We start from the raw sequence: 18,362 nt of genomic DNA on the forward strand, positions 1-18,362 counted from the left end.
ATGCTCTTAATGGCTACTACGCAAGGTTCCCCGTCACCCTGTCCAGGCGGCTACAGTGTCAGAGTCAGACCTCCTGGCAGGGAACAGAGCCGTAATGGCAGGACATGGGTCCCATTAGCATGAGCCCTCCGTCCTGTCATCCACTCCTGCTCTATAAATACCCCTCATGTACTCCCAACAAGTAAGCATACTGTTCATTCACATATACTATTGCTTTTTTCTCGTTCTCATACTAACTTGATCGTCGGAGTAATCCCAGGAGAGAAGCCCCGCCATCCACTTTGGATAAGCAGACACACCTCACTTCACCTGAGAAGGGACTGATTTAGGTCGGTTCAACTTCCCACCAAAAATCACCTCTTCAACCGACATATAGATTTCTAAAACTACAGTTATAAGAACAGACCTACCAAGTTGATGTCGACCATAGATTGAGCTGTACTAACAGATATTACAGTTCTGTAAAGCTTTACAAAGCTCATTAATAATGTTTCCTTTGACTGCATTACCTTTTTTAAAAGAAAAATAAGAACCTGTACTTCTGTAATCTTTGGATTCAAAACATGAGGTGAACAGAATTTTAAATTGAGGTTGACCCAAAAAAAAATATCCAAATTCATGGATGGCACACAGAACAAGAATATGCAAGAGAAAATGGCATTAAACCCCATGGCCTTACCCCGAAAAATGCTATTATTTTTCATTACTTTTTTTTTGCCAAAAGATATTCTTTTTCATTACTTACCTATCCCTGAAAACGATTAGATCAAGAAACCTGCAAAATTGTTCGTATGACAACTTCCAAATATCTGTATAGCCAATCAAATGGACCGGCACATTTTTGTGCAGATGGCAAATACAAAGCAAGCCAATTTTACATGTATCTGATGAGCAAGATGTCAATTACAAAGTACCGACAGCAACTTATGGAGAAGCTGAGTTGGAAATAACAGTCCAATCTCAACAGCAACTTATGGAGAAGCTTGTGAACCAGCAAAGTGAAATGTAGAACCAACAAAGTGAAATGCAAGATCTCCTTAACTGTTTGAAAGCACAGTTGCAAGCTAACAAGCAAGACGATGAAGGCACATCTAAACGTATTGATTGGTAAGCAATTTTCAACTATATAAACTTGTCTAAATTGAGTTATGTTTGTAAAAGGGACATTCTTATAATTCTTCAGCCAATGTGAGACTCTAAATTGTAACTTGGACATATATTTATTATAGATATAATGGCTGCTATGGTTTAAAAGTAACATAAGTTATTGAAAATTAGTTCTTGGTAGGTGACAATATTAACTTGTGACATCAAGCCTTAGGATTTCAGTGAATGCTTGTTACTTTTGTTGTTTATTTAGAAAATTTGGAGACTGTTTTGCTTTTGTCACCTGAATTGCAATGTTGCTGTCCTTTGGCAGCTAAATATTAAAATAAGGAAGTGGAATAATTCTGCCCGTATAATCCTTGGCTCTTATTGAATGTTATTAAACTTCCATCCTCAGTAGACTTTGTTTCCAAACTGCCCATATAATGTCCCTTTTTCTACTATTTATATAGTCACTATCTAGATGAGACTTAAAACAAATTATTCACTTTATTTTTTTGTGACTCCTTAACTAATTTTCTTTGTTTTCAATTTTTCTATCATCTACTAATAACTTTACTACTTTATTGCAGATATATTGCTCATTTTGGAGGTTTGGAAGAAGATTAGCAGTACGGCTTACATGTCGACTCAAAAACTGTGGTTATAGTGCTATCTTAAGTTTAGAAAATGTTTTGGTAGCACAGAAAATGTTTTGGGACTTGGAATTGTTTTTTAGTGCAGCCTTGACTTATATGCCAAAATTTTCTCTACTGAAACTTATCAAACTATTTGTAGTGTGATGTTGCACTTATTTATGACATTTGAATATTTAATATGTTATTCTGGCATTTCCTATTGTAACGGGCCTACGTTTGTTATTTATTAAACATTGCCGATGTTTTCATTTTTTAGATATTATTGTAGTAGGAAAATCATCAAATTACACATTGCAGGGCATTGTAAATGAGTGGTCTTTCTCCAGGCAGGCTGTCTTTATTGACAATTGTTGTTGTCACTCAATCAAAACTGTCCATTGATAAGGGATTGTTGCCACAGTTGATAAGGGATTTATTGACAACAAAGTTGTCACTAATTAGTATAAACTCCCACTACCATTGCTTCATGCATCATTGACAAGAAAACATGTCGTCACTAAATTTATAGCTTTTACTGACGACACATCTTGTCATAAAAAAGTTTCTATTCACTGACGACATTAAGATTGTCACTGTATACTTTTACCGACAGAGATTCAGTGATGACCCTGCGACAATTGAAATGTTGTCAATAAAGGTCATCAGTGACGACTTTTTGCTTTTTTGTGGCGAAAGGTAGTTGTCACTGAAGATCAAATTTCTTGTAGTGAACCTAGGAGCAAACAAACCAACCTAGGAGTAGTAGTTGGAGATCAAACTTAAAATTTAACCAACCCAAGAGTCGCTGGAAATTAAACTTAAAAAAGTTAAACATTACCCCGCTTGTATGAATTCGTGGGTAGACGTTACTTACGCAGCAGCAGCATCATTTGTTGGATATTTTCCTGCCGCTATCCTTTTCCTCTGCTTTTTCTTTGCAGCAGAATAAGGTTGGCTTGTAACCCTCTTGGAGCATGCTCTCAATCTCCTCCAGTGGCAAACCTTTGGTTTCAGGTACAAGGAAGAAAATGGCCACCAGTCCTAGAAAGGAGAATCCAGCAAACAAAAGGAAAGTACCGGCATAGCCAAGTGCTTCTTTCAGGGTCAAGAATGTCTCACTAACAATTAGATTAGATACCCACTTAAAAGCTGCAGCAGTTCCACCACCTATCCCTCTGAATCTAAATGGATATATTTTGGAGTTGACAATCCAAGCTGCAGTCCGCATCCTAGGAGCATATGAAATGATGTACAATCCTAGAAGTAGGAAGGTGAAAATTCCGAATTTGCTCGGACAACCTTCGGTGAACCATACACGATGTTCGCTGTGGCATTTTCGCCTTAGATTATCATCCGACACTAAGCATGCCGCAGGTTGGTATTGGCTAGCTCCATTAGAACAAAAGGCATACCTAGAAGGTACCTTCAAGCATGTCATACAATTCCAAGATGCTGGATTTCAGGCTTGGACGAATCCAGGACAGGTAGAATTGACGCTAAAATTGAAGGATTCAGAGTGACTGACTCATGAGGCATAAGAGGAAGCTTCAAAAAACACGATGGACAACACCACCAGACAAGCTATGATCCCAAACATGGAAATTATCATCAATCTCCTCCTGCCATATCTGTCAACAAAAAGCACACTGATAATGGTACCCACAACATTAAGACCAGAGGTAATCAGAGATAGTGCCAAAGCTGTCGAATTTGAAGCAAATCCTGCAAATTGTACTATGGTAGGACTATAGTACATAACTGTGTTGATGCCAACAAACTGTTGAGCTACTTGAACAGTGATACCAGCGTACAGTCCCCTCCGGACTATTACATTACTCCAGGCTCCTTTAAGCTTTGTGAAAAAGTTTTCACCTATAGACCCTTCCAGAGCTTTCTCAGCTTCGATAGAGGCTTTTAATGCCTTGACTTCTTCATCAACCTCATCAGCAGGATAAATCTTTTCCATAGCCTTCCTACCTTCGTCCGTTTTATTCTAATCAACAAAATGCAAGGTTGCCAACATCAAATTTGATGAAAATTGACAGAGAATTGGTATTATTTAAACACTACACTGCAGCAGAAAATTTGCATTACTACTAGAGATGTATTCTCTATGTTTACTGTAGACACCAAATTTTCAGTGTAATTTCATTTATTTTTTTTATTGTTTGTCGTGCTAGGTTTATTCACTTTTAGTTTTTAGTTTTTAGTTTTTTATTTTTAAGCTTTAGCATAGAATTTCTTGGGAAAAAGGAAAAGCATTCAAAAATTATGTTTTAGTTGTTTTGATTCAATTTTTCTTGGAAAAATGAAAAAATGAAAAATAAAGAAAAAAGAAAGGAAAAATGAAAATTGCAACTTTGCTGTTTATTATTTTTAGTTTGTTTATTTTTGTCCAATGTTAATTAAATTGTTGTTTTTTTTTTACTTAATTTTATTATCAAGTTTGTTAACTTTAAAAAAAAAAAAAAAAAAATTTACACCGCAGCTTGCAAGGACAATCGCGCATGCCCATCGGATGGCCTGGGGTTGGAGAGAAATCTCCTCTTCCATCCTCACCCTTGAGGTGAGGGTTTGTCTGGTATAAATACAAGAAAGAACGGCAGCCGCAACAGAGGGAGAGGATCGGGGGAGATAGAAAAACATCAAAGGGAAAAGAAAGGGGAGAGAAATCTGGGCTAAAGTCTGAGAGAGAGAGGAGAAAAGAAACAACGGCTGAGAGGGCTTTTGGGGGTAACAACTGAGAGAAACCAGAGAGAAGGCCGGCTAGAAAAGAAAAGAAGTGGCAGAAACAAGGGAGGAGAAAGTCAGAAACCTACGCGTGAGGAAGAAAAGGCTAGGAAATCCGGGAAGCTTGGAGGCGGAAAAGAAAAGGAAGATTGTTAAGAGGGTGGTTGACTGCTGAAGGAAAGCTAAACCAGAAGGTTTTCAGCCGCGAGGACGAAGAGGGATCTGCGTCGTCATCATCGCTCTTCCATTGACCTTTTTTTTGAAGGTTTGACCGAATCATCCGAGCCCTTTCTCCATTCCTCGATTCAGGTATCAAATTCTTCTTTTAAAGTTGAAAGCTCTTTTCTTTAGTTATTCGTTTGCATTTCTGCGTTATTACTGGTTCTGGTCTTGCTAAATCTGGAGTTTGGGTAAGGAGTCAGCATCTTGCATATTGGTGTCTTGGCCGAGAGAAAATTACCGAAAGTTTCCAACTTTGGTTGGCGGTGTGTTTCAGACTGAGTTTTGGGATGCAAGTCTAGGGTTTTTTTTCCTGAAAGCTAGTGTCATAGATTATTATTTGAGTTTATTGCTTCTGTCCATGTGAGGAATAAGAACAAAACCAGAAGAATAGCACGCTTTTCCGGCAAGTTGAATTTCTGACCTCTCGTTCATTGATTGCCCTTTAGTCCTGTGGGTTTGTATATCTTTCTTTTATGCTGTTTTTTTTGGTAGTAATAGATATAAGATGCATGTTTGCTGGTTGGGGACTGATGTGAAATGTTTGCATGTGGATAACGAACCTTAAATTCACACATGGACTTATAGTGTTTAAGTTTTGAGTTTTAGGGGAAGGATGGTACACAAAAATCTGCCGCGACGAGCTCAAAGTTTTGGTTTGTTGCGGCAGTACCTGCTGGTTTCTTTTCTTCTTGGTTTGTTGAAATTTTAGGCTGCAATTCGTTGCAGTCGAATTAGTGAGAGGATTGAAGTAACAGCTGCACTCTAAATCAGTCAAGGCATTCCGTGTTTTGTCTTGCAGAGGAGACTGCAGTTGTGAAGTTGAATTCTTTCATTTTTTTTTAACATGTTTGGATTGTTGAAACTTTTGGACTTAGCTTTTTCTTTGGTTTTGGTTTGCTGGGTGATGGTGGTACCACGTGTATGCTTGATTACCATTCCAAATAGCAATATATGGTATAACAAATACCTGCAATAAGTAAGTTTGTTGCCACAGTATTGATCTTTCATTCTGGAAAAAGCTTCAGTTGCTGAAGCTTTCCGTTGCGGCAATCTCTTTCTTTCTTTTGCTGTTTAATTTTCTTTCTAACCTTGATGATCAGCTCCATTTTCTTGTTCCAATCCTACAATGAAGTTACATGTTTAGTTGATGATTGATAGTTAAAATCTTGGCATGTGGTGAACATATTTGCATGTTGAAATGGAGGGAAAGCCTTGGCAGAAACCCAGTAACCAGAAATGAAGGAAGCCACTCGTATGCATGCATGGAATAATTTTCTGAAAATTACACTTTGGCCCCCCAAGTCTCTCTTTGTTCCACTATGACCCAACCAATTGATTAATGTCATCAATTTAGTCCTTGGCAACTTTAATTTTTACGATTGCATTGCTTGCTTTGCTTCAAATAACTACCATGCTTTGTTTCAATTGCACTTAAGTCATGACTTTAGGGGCTTTACGATCAAGTGAGCTTTGTATTTGCGCATTTCTTTTAATTTTTCTCAATTAAAGTGGTACCTTGACTTTTTTATTGTTTTGAAGCCATTTTTCTTTCGTTTGGGCATCAACTCAAGGGAGGTATAACTTCTTTTATCTTTTTTGTCTCTCCCCTATGTGATCCAACGTGCTAAGTGAGAATTGCATGCCTACTTTGCTTTCCTTGCCTTCCCTTAATTCCTTTCATTTATGTCATTTACTTTTGCTTTTATTAAGTTATTCTTTTATGGGGTATGTGTACACCTCTTGGCTTGTAATAGATAGGGCTTGGAGAGCATTTTTGTCCATTTTTCCCCTTCCCCTTTTGTTTTAGTTAGCAAATGTAATAGGTTCATTAGCTTGATTGCTTGCCTTTGTTGCTACGTGTTAATTTGTTTTATTAGGCTCTTGCATTTAGTCGAGCATGCTAAGTGTTAGGTGCTACGTGTTTATAGATGATTTGCATGTCTACTTGCTTTCTATAGTCGTAGATGAATATGATGGATGAAGGCACGTCACCGCACTAGTCCAACGCTAGTTGTGGCTTATTGTCCCGTTTTCCACTAGTCCAACGCTTGTAGGAATGCATAGATATGGGCTAGTCCAACGCTAGACCCTTAGGGATTCCCCTCTCGTTAGTACATACTTGCATGTTTCACTACATTTCATGCATTTTTTCTTAGTTTTCTAGCATTTGGTATGCCCCTCCAACCCTTTCCCCTTCATTTTAGGTTTTTGCATCTTCATGCTAGTTATAGGGTACATTTGCTTGAGGGTCCCTTTTCGATAAGGGAAACGAGCGAGTGTGGCTACAAAATAGCCTTAGCACGCTAGTTCTTCCTTCTAATCAAAGGGAAAATTAAAGTCATGAAGTTAGGAGTCATTCCCGTACCCGACTTGATGCATTCCTATAGGTTCATACACTTTCATTCTCATCATGTCAATCCCTCACCCTCTTATCCACATTTTCTCACTACTTATATCCTTCTCAATACAAATGCCACGTTCACACATTTTTCTTCTTGTCACTTGTTTTTCTACCTCACAAATTGCACCCAATTGCACTTATATGTATCTACTATCATATTTTCATCCATTTGCACACAAACACCTTTATTTTCCCAATTTACACACATGCACTTGTCTTACATTCGCACACATGCACGTTCTATTACATTTTCACACTTGCACTCATATTTGAGTCTTCATTTGCATCATTCGCGACCTCTATGAGGACTTTCCTTATTGGCCACCACAACTCATGTGGTTGGGACCAAAAAGCCTCGTAAGAGACATTTTAGATTTAGGATTGCATTTCTTTTTCATATCCATTAGTCATATCCAACATGCAACGCATATTTTGGGTAGAAAAATTAGGAAAAGAAGGGCTAAGTCACGCAACTAGCTTTGGCTAGGGTAAGGGAGCGTCTTAGGCTTTGCCTTTGCCTTCTCCCTTATCAAATGTGACCCCCGATCCCTTTCTTTGGTTACGTAGACCTAAAAGTTCTTAAAAAGGGGTTTGTTTACTTTGCTTTTCAAAAAATTCATTTTTGGGTGACTTGGTACACCCTAACTCTATACCAAGTGGCGACTCCATTTTCCATGCAAAAAACCTTTTTTGAACTCTGTTTGGCCAAATCGTCGCATTTTCAAGTCCCACGGCCTTTTATTTTCATTTTCACACACATTCACATACATATTCCACACACTACATTCACACACATCAAAAAGTGGGGCGCGACAGTTGGCGACTCCACTGGGGACTTCCTAAGTGGGTCCAAGCATTTGATTTAGCTATTCTTTTCCTCTTTCTACCCTTTTTATGCATAGCATTTGGATATTAGGGTTGCATTTTTCTTTTTAGGACTTTTTGCCTTGCGCGCATATCAAACTATTCCTCACTCACGTATGTATGATTGGTTGTTTGGATGTATGTTATACTTGTTTTATCTCACGCTTTGCATTGCATTTGGGGGGGGGAGGGGTGTGTGTCACCTTTAGAGCATCGCGTTGGTTCTCAACTCCTTCCCTCAAAATAGGGAACACTTCATACGTGCATGTTTATTTACTGTTATCCCATTTTATTTTATTTTTTCGTGGGCTCTTTCCCACACCGCCTTGTAGGACTAGGAATGGTTTCTCTAGGTATGTGGATGGTGTGCTTTGCGCCCATAGCAATACCTAGGGGACCGCTCGAGCCACCGACCGAGGGTCTTGGGATTGATGACCCATTCCCTTAGATCTGAAGGCTTGGGGACCTTTTTAAACCTTATCGAGTCTAGTTGCATTAGTGAACCCCAGCCTCATGCATCCATGTTAGAGTTTTCCTAGGTTAGAGTCAACCTCACCCTTTTTAAGCACATTAGGCACGAGGGAAGGGGTTCCACCCCTTTTATTTGCTTTTATTGTATTTCTTTTCTTAATTGCTCCTAATATGTTATGTGTAATATCAATTGCACTAACCATTTTTTTGTTTTCTTGGCTTGCATTCATGTGCCTTAGCAATAAGAGGCCTCTTTGGCACTCTTTTAGTGACTTACCCACTAGATAACTCACATGTTAAAATTTCAGTCATTACACTTAATTTGCAATAAGTACATTTCATTTTTAGACCTTTTCCCCCGATACATTTCATTTATTCATTTTAAGTAATTTGCACGTTTACGTTTTGTACCATCCAAAGGGGTAGTGCACAAGGTAAGGTAGGATCCGATCATTTTCATAGAGCGATCTTTGGAATATGAGCGTTTAATAAACACTTTTTGGCCATTTTATCAAATTGGTAAAAATCCCTTGCAAAAAGGACATTAATTTGAAGAAATTCACAAACAATTCCTCGCTATTGAGACGACAAATAAACTGAGACCAAAATTTGATTTTAGAAGGCTCATAGACTAATGCATCGCAATAAGCCGTCAATTCCATTCAGTCCATTGGATCATGTTATTCATCAATTTCATCCAGTCCATTTTATCAATTGGTTCATTTTTAGGACAACCTAGTCGATTTTGAATTCATTTGACTAGTCTATCCATTTTAGGGCAATCTAGTCGATTTTTGAATAAGATCACCAATTTCATTCAATTCATTTGATTAGTTTACCCATTCTTAGGTCAACTCAATCAATTTTGAATAAATTCAAATCATCAGCTTCGTTCAATTTCGTTTGACCAGTTTACCCTTTTTAGGGTGATTTAGTCAATTTTCCGATCCATTTGACCAGTTTACCTATTTTTAGGGCAATTCGGTCGATTTTGAATAAATCATCATTTCACTCGATCCGCTTGATCAATTGATTTCATTCAATTCATTTGATTAGTTTAATTCATTTTTAGGGTTATCCATTCAATTTTGAATAAATAATCAAATTTCATTCAATGCATTTGACCATTTTACCCTTTTTAAGGTGATTCGGTCAATTTTTGAATAATAATCATCAATTTCATCCAACCCAGTCAGCTAATTAGGGTTTTAATGTCAAATTTCAGATTGAGGCGCCTAGTTGTTCACCCATTGCATTTTTATTTGATTTGGATAAATTAGGGTTTTGATCTGTGTTAGGAAATTTCAAATTTCTTCAAACTCGCCAAAGTTAAATTAATTCTTGTGCCAATCAAAACCAATCATTCATTCGGAGTTGTCCTCATATTGTTGGAGAGCTCCCATTGTTCAATTGATCCAAAATTTCCAAATCACTTTCTAATCAGATGCCAATAAGTTGATCGGATCCATCAGGTATGGTATCGTGCCTACCTCAGAGGATTACATCATTCTAGGCCTACCCTTGGCACAAAAAGGGCTCCCCGATAGGACATGCATCCGAATTTTTGGAACATCTACTAACTCTTGTCTTTTTCTTTTCCTTTGTTTTATTTTTGTTAAAAAAGCTAAGCCAGGGCTAAATCTAAAAGCACACCATTTCGTATTTTCAGGTAACATTTAAACATAGCTTCTCGTCGAAACCCCATCGTAACGCGATCCCGTAGTAAAGCCCAAGGGAATCGTGTAGACATCAGTACTCAGCCAGAATCGTCTGATAAGACTGCTGCAACTACCCAGCCGGAGGCCACAAGTCCCGGGGTTCAGTTGACTGAATTACTCACCAAATTTGGGGAAATGGCGTCTGAGATGGCCGCCCAAAAGAAGTTGATCGACGAGCTCATTAGTAGCGGAGTGCAGCCCGAGCCTCCGCCCGTCAAACATCCGGAATCCGAACCATTTGTCATTCATCCAATTCAAACCACTTTTGAGGGAGTTTTCAACCCGCAGTATACTTACACTCAAAATTCTCCGTTCTATCCTCCCTATGGGCAAGGATTTCAGCCTCAAGGTGGTCCAAACATGCCTCCTGATCCACAAGCTTTTTATCAGACTACCGCAGAGCCTGTTGTGCCGGAGCACACTGTTCAAACCAAGCCAGAAATGGGAGAGTCGTCTGCCCCGATTGATATGAAGTTACTTAAGCGGTTGGATCGTTTCGATGAGTTCATCAGGAAAAGCCAAGGTTTAAGCAAACAAGGGGTGTTAGACTACGATGATCTGTGCCTGTTTCCAAATGTACAGCTGCCTGAGGGGTTCAAAACCCCGAAATTCAACAAGTATGATGGGACGGGTAATCCCAAGACACACCTCCGATTGTTCGCCAACAAATTGGGTAAGGCAACAGATGATGAAAATCTACCTTTAAGGCTATTTCCAGAGAGTCTGGAGGGGGATGCACTCGATTGGTACTCCAATCTGAAGCCCGAAGAAGTAAAAACCTGGATTGACTTGTCCAATGCTTTTGTAAGGCAGTATGAGTATAACTGCGAGCTGGCTCCGACACGAACTACGCTGGAAGGGACAAAGAGAAAACCCTCTGAAGATCACAAGACTTATGCCAAGAGGTGGAGAAAAATAGCTGCAAAGGTTGAACCGCCAATGACTGAAGATGAAATCATTCGCACCTTTATTAAAGCACACGATCCCCCGTATTTTGAGGAAATCTTTCGCATGACTGGATGCTCATTTGCTGCTATTGTCAATAAGCTTGAAGAATATGATGATTTTGTGAAGGCTGGAAAGATTGTTAATGTGTCTGCTCTGAAAACTCAAGTGGAAGCTTTGCAAGGCCAAAGTAATGGTGGGAAGAAGCAACAACTCCAGAAGAAAGAGGGGGAAATCGCTTTCGTCTGGGATCAAAACCCTTTCCCAAGACCCAGACCTCGACAATACCCTACCTACTCAAACCCTTACCCTTACTATCCAAATCCTCACCCAGTCTACAACGCCAATATCAGCCACCCCCGATCTCACCCAAATTACACTAATCCGCCTAGAGCCCCTTTTCAAGTGTCTCAACCTAACCTCCAACAAGTTCGACCCCGACCTCCCTACAATCAACAATTTCCTCCACCAAATAGACCCACATATAACTATCCTCAACCCACCCAAACCTACAGCCAAAGCCGTACCCGAACATTCACCAATCTAGGCAGGCCGTTGGATCAGTTGTATGAACAATTAAAAGCCGCTGGTAAAATCGGCGTAATTCCCCCTCTGACTTACCCTCATGGCGTCCCTAGAGGATACAACCCACAGTACACTTGCGCTTATCATTCGGAATCACCTGGCCACTCAACCGCCGATTGCAAAGTACTTAGGCACAAGATCCAAGACATGATCGAGGCTGGGGAAATAGTGCTAAGGGGAAAGGGTGAACAAGGACCAAGTGTAAGTACAAACCCCTTTCCCAAACACAAGGACACCTTTGAGGCATCCACCTCCAATGATGAAATTTGAAAATCCTGAAGGAACTTTGCACAATTTGGATGGCCGAGTATCTTCCCTCTCGAAGGGAATTTCGGTAAAATCTAGGGATTGTTATTTACTAAAGTTCATGAAAACTATTTCTTGCATATGTGAATAGCTTAATGAAAGCATCTTTTGCAATTGAGTTTTGACTTATTTCCGCTTTAATTTGGAGTTTCATGAAAAGCACAATTTGTTTCATTTATTTATTTGATTATTGTCCTGATTGTTTAATTCTTTTAAGATGGCCAAAGATAAAATTATTTGACCCTTTGAATATCACTATTCTGGAATTCGATGAAGCCGCACATTGAAAATCCCTTCGTTAAAAAACCCCTTCATTGAGAAAAATCCTTCATAAGAAAATCTCTTCATTAAGAATCCTTTCATTGAGAAAGCCTGCATTGAAAAACCCCTTCATTGAGAAAATCCCTTCATTAAGAAAATTCCTTCTCTGCCAAGTTCGAAGCTGATTGGTTAAAGCAGCGTCACCGACGATTGATTCTGATTGATGAAAAGCAGCTGAATGCAATGTGTCATGGCCAATGTTACCACAATGCATGGCCTATGTCCGCCACCAATCCTTTGGAGAAGGGGACAAAGAGTTAAAACGAGTTTTGCCAATGAAAGATGAAGCCAAAGATGAATTCGCTTCAAAATGGCAAGGTTCATTGGTCGTTCAAAAGGTGTTGCCGAGCGGAACATTTGTTCTAGATGGATGGACAAACATTCTCTCAACCTGTCAACTCAGACATGTGTAAAAGGTTTTTATTTTTGATTATGCAAATTTCTTTTGGAAATCATGCAAGGGGCGAAACAAAAGTCAGGCCATCTTCCTTTCCAATTAAAACATTTCATCCCTCGTCATCCCCTTTGAGCTATCAGAACAATAATTTTCGTTTGGCAGCCCCTGAGAATTGCAAACCCCACACTGGGGCAAATGTATTTTGAGAAAGGATGATCAAGAGGAAAAAGAAGAAAGAAAACCCCCACATTAGGGCAAATTTATTTTGAGATGAGATGATCAAAAGACAAAAAAAAAAAAAAAAGGCAAAAAACCCCGACATTGAGGCAAATTTAGTTTTCAAAAGGAAATGCAAAAGTGAGAAAATGCAATGAAAAATGCGAAGAGAGAAATCCAATCAAACTGGGGCAAATTTTCCTCGGTTTCATTCAAAATTGGAAATAATTTCAAAATGATGCAATCTCAGGTTATTTCACACCTCTCATTAAAAATTTGTTTTCAAGCCACATTACAAGCTCATAAAGTCCATCGTTGACTTATTCCTTCATGACAACCCAAAGTGAGGATTATGCTCATAAGAAAATCCATCAATCATTTGTGATCATAAGGGTATAACCAGTTTCGCATGCTTAGCTATAGTTTCTATCCATATTGTTGCAAGCCTATAAAGCTCATATGTGGACTATGTTTTCTTAAGAAATAAGGGTGACAAACTCTTTGCTTTCACTAAGATGTGATGTTGAATGCATTACAATTTTGGGCACAAGAACCAGACAAATCTTGACCTCTCATTTTCCTTGGCCACCTCAAATCAGAAATAAAGTCACTTGATTGGTCCTGAAGATGAACCAACTGGAAATTGTGACCCATTACCCAAAAACACAGATGCTAAAAGTGAGGAAGAAAAGGCTAGGAAATCCGGGAAGCTTGGAGGCGGAAAAGAAAAGGAAGATTGTTAAGAGGGTGGTTGACTGCTGAAGGAAAGCTAAACCAGAAGGTTTTCAGCCGCGAGGACGAAGAGGGATCTGCGTCGTCATCATCGCTCTTCCATTGACATTTTTTTTGAAGGTTTGACCGAATCATCCGAGCCCTTTCTCCATTCCTCGATTCAGGTATCAAATTCTTCTTTTAAAGTTGAAAGCTCTTTTCTTTAGTTATTCGTTTGCATTTCTGCGTTATTACTGGTTCTGGTCTTGCTAAATCTGGAGTTTGGGTAAGGAGTCAGCATCTTGCATATTGGTGTCTTGGCCGAGAGAAAATTACCGAAAGTTTCCAACTTTGGTTGGCGGTGTGTTTCAGACTGAGTTTTGGGATGCAAGTCTAGGGTTTTTTTTTTCTGAAAGCTAGTGTCATAGATTATTATTTGAGTTTATTGCTTCTGTCCATATGAGGAATAAGAACAAAACCAGAAGAATAGCACGCTTTTCCGGCAAGTTGAATTTCTGACCTCTCGTTCATTGATTGCCCTTTTGTCCTGTGGGTTTGTATATCTTTCTTTTATGCTGTTTTTTTTGGTAGTAATAGATATAAGATGCATGTTTGCTGGTTGGGGACTGATGTGAAATGTTTGCATGTGGATAACGAACCTTAAATTCACACAAAGCTTCCGAGTGAACTTAGCATCTTACAAGTTCATCCGCGTGCCGCAGGTTCCTTTTGCTGCTGCGTGCTTAATTTAGTTTTTTTTAGCCTATTTTTTTTTCCTTGTCTGCATTGCGATTATTGCTTGCTGGATATGGCTTTTGATTTGTACAGCCACAGACGCTGCCCTTTAACTCCTTATAGTGTTTAAGTTTTGAGTTTTAGGGGAAGGAAGGTACACAAAAATCTGCCGCGACGAGCTCAAAGTTTTGGTTTGTTGCGGCAGTAACTGCTGGTTTCTTTTCTTCTTGGTTTGTTGAAATTTTAGGCTGCAATTCGTTGCAGTCGAATTAGTGAGATGATTGAAGTAACAGCTGCACTCTAAATCAGTCAAGGCATTCCGTGTTTTGTCTTGCAGAGGAAACTGCAGTTGTGAAGTTGAATTCTTTCATTTTTTTTTAACATGTTTGGATTGTTGAAACTTTTGGACTTAGCTTTTTCTTTGGTTTTGGTTTGCTGGGTGATGGTGGTACCACGTGTATGCTTGATTACCATTCCAAATAGCAATATATGGTATAACAAATAGCTGCAATAAGTAAGTTTGTTGCCGCAGTATTGATCTTTCATTCTAGAAAAAGCTTCAGTTGCTGAAGCTTTCCGTTGCGGCAATCTCTTTCTTTCTTTTGCTGTTTAATTTTCTTTCTAGCCTTGATGATCAGCTCCATTTTCTTGTTCCAATCCTACAATGAAGTTACATGTTTAGTTGATGATTGATAGTTAAAATCTTGGCATGTGGTGAACATATTTGCATGTTGAAATGGAAGGAAAGCCTTGGCAGAAACCCAGTAACCAGAAATGAAGGAAGCCACTCGTATGCATGCATGGAATAATTTTCTGAAAATTACACTTTGGCCCCCCAAGTCTCTCTTTGTTCCACTATGACCCAACCAATTGATTAATGTCATCAATTTAGTCCTTGGCAACTTTAATTTTTACGATTGCATTGCTTGCTTTGCTTCAAATAACTAACATGCTTTATTTCAATTGCACTTAAGTCATGACTTTAGGGGCTTTACGATCAAGTGAGCTTTGTATTTGCGCATTTCTTTTAATTTTTCTCAATTAAAGTGGTACCTTGACTTTTTTATTATTTTGAAGCCATTTTTCTTTCGTTTGGGCATCAACTCAAGGGAGGTATAACTTCTTTTATCTTTTTTGTCTCTCCCCTATGTGATCCAACGTGCTAAGTGAGAATTGCATGCCTACTTTGCTTTCCTTGCCTTCCCTTAATTCCTTTCATTTATGTCATTTACTTTTGCTTTTATTAAGTTATTCTTTTATGGGGTATGTGTACACCTCTTGGCTTGTAATAGATAGGGCTTGGAGAGCATTTTTGTCCATTTTTCCCCTTCCCCTTTTGTTTTAGTTAGCAAATGTAATAGGTTCATTAGCTTGATTGCTTGCCTTTGTTGCTACGTGTTAATTTGCTTTATTAGGCTCTTGCATTTAGTCGAGCATGCTAAGTGTTATGTGCTACGTGTTTATAGATGATTTGCATGTCTACTTGCTTTCTATAGTCGTAGATGAATATGATGGATGAAGGCACGTCACCGCACTAGTCCAACGCTAGTTGTGGCTTATTGTCCCGTTTTCCACTAGTCCAACGCTAGTAGGAATGCATAGATATGAGCTAGTCCAACGCTAGACCCTTAGGGATTCCCCTCTCGTTAGTACATACTTGCATGTTTCACTACATTTCATGCATTTTTTCTTAGTTTTCTAGCATTTGGTATGCCCCTCCAACCCTTTCCCCTTCATTTTAGGTTTTTGCATCTTCATGCTAGTTATAGGGTACATTTGGTTGAGGGTCCCCTTTCGATAAGGGAAACGAGCGAGTGTGGCTACAAAATAGCCTTAGCACGCTAGTTCTTCCTTCTAATCAAAGGGAAAATTAAAGTCATGAAGTTAGGAGTCATTCCCGTACCCGACTTGATGCATTCCTATAGGTTCATACACTTTCATTCTCATCATGTCAATCCCTCACCCTCTTATCCACATTTTCTCACTACTTATATCCTTCTCAATACAAATGTCACGTTCACACATTTTTCTTCTTGTCACTTGTTTTTCTACCTCACAAATTGCACCCAATTGCACTTATATGTATCTACTATCATATTTTCATCCATTTGCACACAAACACCTTTATTTTCCCAATTTACACACATGCACTTGTCTTACATACGCACACATGCACGTTCTATTACATTTTCACACTTGCACTCATATTTGAGTCTTCATTTGCATCATTCGCGACCTCTATGAGGACTTTCCTTATTGGCCACCACAACTCATGTGGTTGGGACCAAAAAGCCTCGTAAGAGACATTTTAGATTTAGGATTGCATTTCTTTTTCATATCCATTAGTCATATCCAACATGCAACGCATATTTTGGGTAGAAAAATTACGAAAAGAAGGGCTAAGTCACGCAACTAGCTTTGGCTAGGGTAAGGGAGTGTCTTAGGCTTTGCCTTTGCCTTCTCCCTTATCAAATGTGACCCCCGATCCCTTTCTTTGGTTACGTAGACCTAAAAGTTCTTTAAAAAGGGTTTGTTTACTTTTTTCCAAAAAACCACTTTTTGGGTGATTTGGTACACCTTAACTCTATACCAAGTGGCGACTCCATTTTTCATTCAAAAACCCTTTTTGAACTTTGTTTGGCCAAACCGTCGCATTTTCAAGTCCCACGGCCTTTTATTTTCATCTTCACACACGTTCACATACACACTACATTCACACTTCTCAAAAAGTGGGGCGCGACATTTACCTCCCCATAAAGCCATCTAGGAGACTCAGGAAGCCAAAGCATCAAAAGAAATTGGATCAGAGGCGGTAAACCTGCTACTCCAAGCATCCAACGCCATGCCCCGCGTATCTTGGTGAATGCATAGTTGATCACGTAAGACAGAAAAGCTCCTCCGGTAATCAGCATGCCGTTGGTGCTAACCAATGCACCTCTAACTCTAGCAGGAGAAGCTTCCGAAATATAGAGGGGTTGTGTCATGGATGCTATTCCAACTACCAATCCCACAAATATTCTTTCAAGAATGATCATCCAGGGAGCAGGAGCAGAGGCCATAAGTATGGCACCTGCAACGAACAGCACATCAGCTAAAAGAATTGATTTCTTTCGACCACACTTGTCATTGAGCCAACCACCAAATGCAGCACCAATCGCAGCTCCTGCTACTGCCATGCTAACAATAGTTTCTCGCAGCCATGTGTTGTTTTTAACAGATTCAAAATCATCCCGGCTGTAGTGCAAGGCACCAGAAATAACACTATTATCATAGCCAAACTGAAGCCCTCCAATTCCAGCTGATAAGGCAAGGCGCATAATATAAGGCGTTCTCCATATTGCCCGCCAGAATTCCATGAGTTCTGTTCTACGCGCACCAGTAACACCCCCCTCCACCATCTTGATTCCAACTGGGTAGTAACTTCACCAAACAAGTTCCAAATGGGTAAAGAAAGAAGAAAGTTTCAATAGATGCTTCCGAGATCAAGAAAACTTTGGTTTTGTTATAAAACTAATACTAATGTGACGTAGGATTTGAGTTATTTATGTGGTGGGTAATATGTTAAGAAAATAGGAAAAATTAAAGAGTTCAAGATAAGAGAAAAGTAAGAAAAGTACTATTCTTTTATTCACTAGTTTTTTTCAGCTTCGCGCATCGGATGCCCTGGATCTGCGTTAATCAAGGATCAAATGAAGGCAAGTAATTTAGTGTAAAATGCTTATATACTTAATACATGATTGGCGTTAAGTAACCGCGGGACATTTGATTTTAGGCGATTTGGATACCACTTTTATTCATTTACTCATTTGGTTAATTTTGTCCAGATAGTCAATAATGGGCTTAAGATCTTTGCAAATTCTTGATACTATAAATAAATGATGCATTCATTTTAAATATATAAGTACATATAAATATTATAATCATGGTGATATTAAAAACTTTTAAAAATATGCTCACGCTATTTGTACATAGTTAATAATGAAATAACTTTAAACAAGTAAAAACCTTCCTGAAAC

The 18,362-nt window shown here is 38.9% G+C and overlaps 1 pseudogene; it reads right to left on the reverse strand.

Annotated features, from left to right (window-relative positions):
- Positions 1 to 2,604: 2,604 nt before the first annotated feature.
- On the reverse strand, positions 2,605 to 17,765 carry LOC113711358 (inositol transporter 4-like; annotated as a pseudogene).
- Positions 17,766 to 18,362: the final 597 nt, after the last annotated feature.

Source organism: Coffea arabica, chromosome 10e, assembly GCF_036785885.1.
Source record: "Coffea arabica cultivar ET-39 chromosome 10e, Coffea Arabica ET-39 HiFi, whole genome shotgun sequence".
Classification (NCBI taxonomy): Eukaryota; Viridiplantae; Streptophyta; class Magnoliopsida; order Gentianales; family Rubiaceae; genus Coffea; species Coffea arabica.